The following is a 9,054-nucleotide window of genomic DNA, read 5'->3' as shown; positions in this document are numbered from 1 at the left end:
AGAATAAGACGTGTAGCGTACGTAAGGCTTGTCAGTTGTTAATGTTGATAAAATCAAATGGAAAACATAGGACCACGAGAATAAGTAAGAGTGTGATGAGGAACTTTTTATGTTTAATGGCGATAACAAGATGTACATAAGAAAGACTATAACACTACAAAAAAGAAGGCTTCTAGGGACGGCCAGTTTTGAAAAAACTGTCCCTAAAGAAGGATATTTGGGACGGTGATGGCCTGATCGTCCCTAATAGTCATAAAATATTTAAATCAAGGCTAAAATATGTCCGTCCCAAAAAGAAAACATGGCCAAATAGTATTAGTGACGGTGGAACAGAGGACGGTACATAAACCGTCCCTAATACCTCTTGGGACGGTTTTTTGTCCTCTTGGGACGTTTTTTGGCCGTCCCAAGAGGCCTTCTGTTTTGTAGTGTAACACGATTCTTTAGTCCATGAAATGAAGCGACTAATAACAAATATTGTGAGATCCTGATTGCTTACATGTTGGTTTTAGGCTTTTAGCTGTTATGCCACACATTTACATTGCACTACTACATTATAGTATCATTAGCGTGAGAGCCTTGTCAAGGATTTTAAGATTAGCACACAGATGGGATGACAAACATTGAAATGTATTACGGACCTAAAATTTGTTAAAAGACCTTTCTGGCTTCATACGTAGATAACCTCATATGACATTTCAGCTGAATTAGTAAGCCATCTAAAAAAAAAACTTTTGGGATGGCCAATGACAAATATACTCGTCTGAAAAACGATCAACAAGCAGTCAGGTTGGCCGAGTGGTCTAAGGCGCCAGACTCAAGTTCTGGTCTTCGAAAGAGGGCGTGGGTTCAAATCCCACATCTGACATTTTTTTTTATAGCTTCCTCATTTTTCTTGAACCCAGATTCTTGTAGTCGGGTTTTGTTGTTGATGATCCATCGCCTCGTTTGCCAATTTGTCGGCTGCTTGATTGACTTCCCTGTACGTGTGTGTTAGTTTTACTTTCGGGATTGCCTCCATTAGACTTACTATTTCTTGCCTTATTCCTTTCAGATACCAAGGTGCATCATCTTTTCTGTTTTGGATTAATTGTACAACAGCTTTTGAATCCATTTCGAACAATATTTTAGGCCATTGTAGTAGTACTGCCATCCTTGTTGCCAGTAGAAAGACCCCATATTTCTGCCATTATTGCTGTTGTGATGCCCAATGGTGTTAGTAACTAAAATATGTCAGCATTGCCCAATATTTGTTCATTGACTGAAATGGACTTCATAGCCTAAAAATCTTATGACCCAGAATGCGTGATATAGCTTAATCTTGTTTCAGTATCACTATGTGAGTATGGAACGCTTTTTTGGGTACTACTCTAAAATGGTGGGGACTGCTAAGTGATAAGAATATCTACCCAATAGTTATAAGGGATGTCCTAAAGTGTGTAAATGACTAACCTACCCTTAATATATATATATATAACCACCTCCTCCCACCACCATCGCCGCTCACCACCACCACCTCCACCTCTATATATATAGCTTAATTTAAATCATTAATAAAAAAAAATCAAAACCAAAATTATAACAAACTCATTATTTGTCATTCGTTTTTGGTTGAAAAAATGAGAAGTAGTCATCAAAATGAGTTGAAAATGGAAGTTGCAGAGAAAAGTTCGGCTAGCAATTATGTGAAAAATTTTGTTGAACTAGCCGAACTCAACTTTAATGGAGGTTTTTCTTTTTCTCGGAGAAAAGTTCGGTTACGTCGCCAAAAGTTCGGTTTCATCGTAAAAAGTTCGTTACGTCACAAAAAGTTCGGTTACGTCGTAAAAAGTTCGGTTTCGTCGTAGAAAGTTCGATTACGTCGTAAAAAGTTCGGTTACGTCGTAGAAAGTTCGGTTACGCCGCAATTTTTTTCTCTTAACCGAACTTTTCTCTAAAAACCTATATAATGAGTTCGGTTACGTCGCAATTTTCTTCTCCTAACCGAACTTTTCTCTAAAAGAAAAAACTCCATTAAAGCTGAGTTCGGCTACCTGTGTTGTCAGAAACATTAACCGAACTATACTTGCAGATGAGTTCGGCTACATGTTCTTCAGATATCGTAGCCAAACTTTGTTAACCAAACCAAAATCAATTTGTAAATTGTTCATTTTAGGAATGTTTAGGCCAATTCAAACACCTTGAATAAATTTGAAGTATCCATGAATACCCAAAACATCATACTCTTGTTGTGGTTATTAAAGAAAAAGATCTAACTTTTTTTCTTCCAAAACCCTCATCTTCATTATCATCTTCATCTTCTCCCTCTCAATAATTTTTATCGTGAAAAAAATCAACTTATTAATTTAATCTCATTAATTATTAATTAACTCACTAATCATTACCAATGGCAAGTTTGGTATTAAAAAAAAAATAGATACGGGGTGACTCAATATTACTTCTAATATCCACCCAAAAAAATAATAGTAGTCCCGCCACCATTTTAGAATAGTCCCAAAAAAATCGTTCTTTGTATGTTGGACTGCAAATGGATTAGTGGACGAATGAGCCCAATGGGCCAGAGAGTTAACTACTGAGATGGTTGTCCACATATGTAGCTCCATCCAGAAATTCAGAACGCGTTGGAACATGGAAGGATGTCGCCGGCGAGTAACTAGAGCCATTTGAGTCGGGTGTTCTATTTCACAGAGTGAGTATTGCGATATCATGCTCATATCCGAACAAAACTAAAGCATCATGAAAATGGCTAAATGGTTTCATACTTACCTCACAAGATGGAGGTAAAAGTTTCCACTTCTCATGGCCAATCTAACAATAAATATTTTAATTTAATCATTTATGGATGGACAGGTTTATGGTCTTAACCACAAACTAAAAAGAAGAAGATAAAAGGTGATACGAAAAATAACTACTGAAATTGAGAAATTAGTTCACCAACCAATGTTTGATGAAACTGGTCCACTTTAATACTAATAAGAACATACACGATGTACATGAAAATTAATGTAACAGGCATGTATGCCCTTCAAATGGGACGGGCATGCTGGACTCAGCATAATTAATAATACTCCACTATATATCCAATATAAAAGATTGGTTAGAAAAGAATAGAAAGATAATTTTGCACGCGAGTCTCCATCATTAGATGAGTCTGACATAATTCTTCAGAATGATGGAGAAAATAAGATAAAGTTTTGGGGAAGTTTCTACAATCTCATAAAGGTTTGAAAGATTAAAGGGGAATCCGATCATCAATAGTTTTTTATTTATCTTTTTCAAATATCCTTTGGGGAAGTTAATTCATTCGGAAAAATATCTCATGATTTAATTGTTTTCTGTAACGAGAATATTGTTAAGAGTCCCATGTCGTCTCTACTTGTTACTACATTAAGATCTAATTCAAAATGTATTTATGTCTAGTCCAACTCAACTGTGAATGATCTTTTTATCTGCTGATAAATAAGATCTACTGAAAAATTAAGTTGTTACCTGTTGAATTTCAATATACCTTTACACCTTCAGTCAGTAAAATGAGAGCGACCAAAGACGGATCTTTCATAGTTTATCTTTTCCTTTTGAATATGTTATCTTCTTTTCAGATTCTACTAAAATCAAAATCTTTTGATCTTTCTTGGGTCTCAAAAGGTAGATCTAGAGATTCAAAGTGTTTGAATGATGCAAAGGCTTTTCAAACTGGATTTTTTTTCAGAAATCCGCAGTTACTTGGGTGAGTGAGGTTACTACAGAAGCGATTACTTGGTTATCTAAACATCCAAGGAAATGGACTTGAAGATTCAATCATGGGTTTTATTGATTGAGATGTATATTCTAGTGGTCATGGATCTTTTCTTAAAATCTATAGTTTTAAACCAGATTCTCAATCCAGACAAAGGTACATTTGTATACCATCTAGATGTGATAGCTCGGTTTAGTTCTCATTTTGGTCTTCTGTGTCTAACAGTAGGTCGAAAAAATCCTCAATCACAGTTATTGTTAGACCTCCATTTACGAGAGTTTTCATACCCTTTGTACGAAAACTCATCTCCGGTATTTAAAGTTGTGCCCTGTATTTAGATTTTGATAAAACTAATGACGTGGAGGTGCATGCGAAGGTGTAGTTAAGACTTTCTTTAACACCTTCATATTTAGTATTTCATCCTTCCTAGTTTATAGGACCTAATTATTGGAGATGGTATTATACTAAATGGGTATCTAAAATCCTATGTGTCATGAGAAAATAAGATTTTCACCCTTGGAGATGCTCTTGGGACTCTAAATATTCAAGCTCGAAATTGTCGCCGAAAAATAAGTTGTTTTCAAATTCCGAGTATTCTTTAAATTCGAATTCGGCGGTAAAATTTTTAAAGAAAGTTTGGAAAAAGGGTGTATGAAATTCAGCTAAGGGATAACCATTTGGACAAAGGATTTTCAAGTCAAAAGGAAAAGATGAATGTCCCTTGGGTTACAGTCCGCAAAAACATACGTGTAAAGCTATGAGTCGTAATATGAGCCAGATGAGGAGAGTGTTACCTAGGGGTATCGACTCTACCATTTTGATGGGAACTCTTGTCCATGACCCGAGCACGGTTGAAAAGTTGGAACAAAATATGGGTTGGGTGTTTTCTTCTCGATCTTAATAATTCGTCACTACCATATCGATGGTTACTCGTGCCCGTGATCCATCTAATCAACACTCGTCTAAAAAGTTGGTGCTTCAGAGAGAAGGTGGGGTGTATGAATCTGCGACTGTCCACATTGCAGAGCGCTCGATGGTTCAATCCCCTAGCTCAACTTCTCCCATCCATTCATTACTAGAGCCATTGAATTCTTCTCCTACATCGGTAAGTACCCATATGCTTCTATCTGATAATATCATCAATTTAAACGTGCTGGAGAAAATAAATCAACAAATTGTTTTTGATAAAAATCTTGGTATCTCCACGAATCATCCTAACTCGAGATTGATTTGCACAGGGCTGATCGAGAGAGATTCAGAACTAGCTCTGGATATGGAAATCCCAATGAACGAAGAAGATGATGGTCTATATAAGATTGATATAAAGAGAGATTTATATGGACTTGCATGTAATGAAATCACGGATGAACAAATTGAGGCAGTGAATTGTGCCGCTAATGATGAAAATGTGGATTTGGAATTAGGCTTCAATCCATTAGCTTTAAGGGTAACAGTGAGTTGTGATGGATCATAAAATCCTAGGTTGGGCCATTAGGGGGTTGGGTGATAATAGTTTAATCCTAGGATTGTTTTTTTTAGAATCAAAAATATAAAGAACAACCCAATTATATTTGTACAAAGAAAGAATTGGACGATAATAGTTTAATTAGATCTGTATGGGGTAGTAACAGGTGCAACTATGCGTTTCTACCTTCCAAAGGTGCGCATGCCTATGGTGGCATCATCGTGATGTTCAAAGACGGAATCCTAATTGTGGAAGAGTATCTAATTAGGGCCTTTTCTGTCTCAATTAAATTTCGAAATGTTGCCGATAATTTTGTCTATGTCTTTACATCTGTTTATGGTGCTTCAGATTCAGGTTATTACAACCAATTTTGGCAAGAACTAGGGGATATTCGAATTTTGTTTAAGGACCCTTGGTTGATTGGAGGAGATTTTGACGCAATTCTTTCGTTGAATGGAAGAAATGCACCTGATGGAGTTTAGAGAAACAAAAAATCATTTAGGTATTTTGTTGACAATTTCTCAATTGTTGACTTACCTATGGAAGGAGGAATATTCACCATGACTAATTGGCAACAACCACCACTTCTGGTCAGGTTAGACAGATTTCTATTAAGTCCTGATTTTCTTGGGTATTGTCTTGTGCCCATGCGAATTAGGATTAGAAGACCTATATAAGACCATACCCACCTATCCTTTTGTGTTGCAATTCCGGTGACAAGTTGAAATCTCTGTTTAACTTCATTCTTCATCATCCTGATTTTCTTAGAACTCTGAAGATTTGGTGGGATAATATTGTTTGCTCAGGCAAGCCTAGTTATATATTTGCCAAAAAGTTTCAAGCTTTGAAATTTTTTGTGAAAAAGGCAAAAAAAAATACCTTTGGTAATTTGCATGCTCAGCTGGATAATTTAAAGCTTGTTATACATATGCTTGATGAGTTATGATGATCTCTGATAAAGATACCATGGAAAGGGAACAAGCTGAAAGAATGAAATTAGTTCTTTCGAGTATTATTTCTGATTTTCAGAGGGCTTTCATCCATGGAAGGAAACTTCATGATGGTATTCTAATTGCTTGGAGCCCATTGATTCTAAGATAAGACAGCAATACACTGAGTCGATATGTAAAATGGGTTTCAAGAAAGCCTTCGAAAACGTGAATGAAATTGTGTTGATTTAACTCTTCAAAAATTTGGATTTGGTCCCAAGTGGAGAAGTTGGATAAATTGGTGTATCACAACTCCTAGATTTGTTGTTTTGTTGACAGACGAAGCTACTGAGCTTTTTAAAATTCATAAAGGCAACAGGCAAGGTAACCCAATTTCACCATTCTTGTTCATTTTAGTTGTAGAGGCTTTGTCGTTAATGATCAAAAAAGCTGCAGAAGAAGGACTTACTTAAGAATTTCAGGTGAGTACCAATGGCTTCGTAATAAATCACCTTCAATTCGCTGATGACTTAATTGTGTTTCTCAAAGATGATCTTGAATAAGTGAAAAATTTGAGAGTATGGTTTAAAAGTAAATTTTAGGAAAAACACAATAGGTTGTTTAGGTGAATTGCATACTGGGGAGATTTGTTGATTTTTTTGGTTGTTCTCTAACTCAATTACCAATGAATTATCTTAGCATTCTTCTGAGCAGTAAATCGAAATGCAAGACTATTTAGAATGAGATTATTCAACGTTTTCTTCAGAAATTAGCTGGTTGGAAGATGACGTACTTATCCGAGCTAGGTCAGATATTAATTAATATTGATTTAGAGTGTATTTTCAAGCTTACCAATATATTGTTTAGCAATATTAAAATGCCAGTTGCGGTTTCAAGGAGATTGAAAGAATCATTCGCAATTTTTTGTGGGACTCTAGTAATTATACTAGGAAAACAAGTTGGATTTCGTGGTCTAAAGTTTTTCTTCCAAAATTTAGGAGGGGTTATAGGAAAATTGGTGAATAAAGCATTGCAAGCTAAATGGGTGTGGTGATATGGGTCCGAGAGACATGCACTATGGAGGAGGATAGTAAATCAAAAATCTGGTAGTGTGTATGATCACTAGTGAAAAAGAGGCTTTTTAGGACATAATGTTACGAAACCAAAACCTAATGTCTCAAAACCACCATACGCAAAACGCGTCGTTGTCTAAAGTCAAGTTGTCGTTGTAGTTGGACTTTGGTTGACTTCTACAACGACACATATGATGTTGTTGCTGACTAAGTCAAGTCGTCGTAGTGGTTATAATTTGGTTGACTTATGCAACAACACAGATGCTAGTATTGTTTCACTGCTACATAGAATTTTGGCGCGAAGATTCCCGCCACTTTGTGTGGTTAGATATATCTCGTTTGTTGGAACGGCTGAGATGAAACCAGTGTCCCTCATTATTATCGAGTAATATATATTTCGCTCTCTCCTTTCATCTCTTTATTCAGTCGTCGTCTCTCTCACCGAAACCCCTCAGTATCTCATCCAAACCCCTCACTCCTTCTCCCACCCAAACCCCAAATCAGAGAAAAAAATCACACCATTGAACCATTTTCTTTGAAACCAGCCATTATCAAAACCATAATCAATCTTGATTTTGTCCAAGGTAAAGTTAGGGTTTGCAAAAATAAAATAAAATCCCCTTTTTTGTTTTCTTTTCTTGTTCCTATTGTTTAATTGTTCGTTTTAATTATCGTTTGTGTTTGTTTGTTGACAGGGTTTTACTTGATTTCTGCAAGATCTTGAGGTAAAATCACTTTTTACTATGAAAATCATATATTTTGTAGTTTCTAATTGTTTGTGTGATTGGGTATGAAGATAATGTTAAGTAACTCTAGGGTTTGTTATTGTTTTGTATTGTATGATCAGTATCATGTTTAGGGTTTTTATTATTCCATTTATATCATGATTTGTATGATTAACATCTCGATATGATTTCAGATATTCTTAATGAAGTAAAATCTGAATTATTTTAAAATTACATGGCTTTATACGTTCTGGTTTATGATTTCTATTTGATTTGTCATGTTTAGGGTGGTTTTTTATGCAATTTTTATAATGATTTGTATAATTAATATCTAAATACGTTTTCAGTTGATCTTAATGATGAAAAATCTGAACTTTTTATTGAAATGGTATGATTTATTTTTGATTTTAGATAACTATGGTGAGACCTAATAGCGGAAGTCGCATCCGATCTCAGCCTACAACTAGTAGGTCAACTGCAAGTGACTGGCCTACTTCCTTGCTCAATGCTTCTGCAAGTCCAGGTTCTAGGAGTGAACGTTTGTCTTCATCTGATGGTGAGCACTCTCCAAATGATGGTCACAGTAATGAACCAATGGGAAGTGTACATACTGAGGATCAGTGGCATGAGGCATTCCAATAGTCTGTTAATGAAACTCAATGTTCTCAAGAAAGTAGGAATGGTAATAACATAGTCGTGTCTTTCTATTTCCTTCTTTTGTAGTGATGGTAATAACATAGGAATGATAATAACGTCAAGTTATAATTACTTACTAATTAAGTATATTGGTTTTATGAAGTTGCTCACCTACTTCCAGTTAAATTCAATGCACTTGGAAAACCCATTGGATATTCAATGGCGTATTCCACCAAAGTTGGAGTGATTGCTAAGAGTACTGTGTCACCATCTTACGAAACCTAAAGGAAAGTTCTTCCGGAACTCAAGGAATAAGTGTGGAGAGAAATCAAGAATGTGTACAACGTGCCTGAATTTGTCAAGGACAAAGCTATAAAAATGGCAAACAAAGCTTGGAGGAATGGGAAGACTCAAGGAAAGTGCGTGATGCTGCTGGTGCTACTGTTGCTGAAAAAAAAGCCAAGAGGCCAAGAAATCAGAAGAAGGAAGA

General features: G+C 35.8%; 1 non-coding gene across 1 annotated transcript; it reads left to right on the top strand.

Annotated features, from left to right (window-relative positions):
• Nucleotides 1-784: 784 nt before the first annotated feature.
• TRNAL-CAA lies at nucleotides 785-868 on the top strand. The gene has a single exon. It is a non-coding gene; the product is annotated as a tRNA-Leu (tRNA).
• The last annotated feature ends 8,186 nt before the right edge of the window (nucleotides 869-9,054 follow it).

Source organism: Papaver somniferum, chromosome 5 (genome assembly GCF_003573695.1).
Source record: "Papaver somniferum cultivar HN1 chromosome 5, ASM357369v1, whole genome shotgun sequence".
NCBI lineage: Eukaryota > Viridiplantae > Streptophyta > Magnoliopsida > Ranunculales > Papaveraceae > Papaver > Papaver somniferum.
Note: the sequence above shows the minus strand (reverse complement) of the source record. Positions and strands in the feature narration are given on the sequence as shown.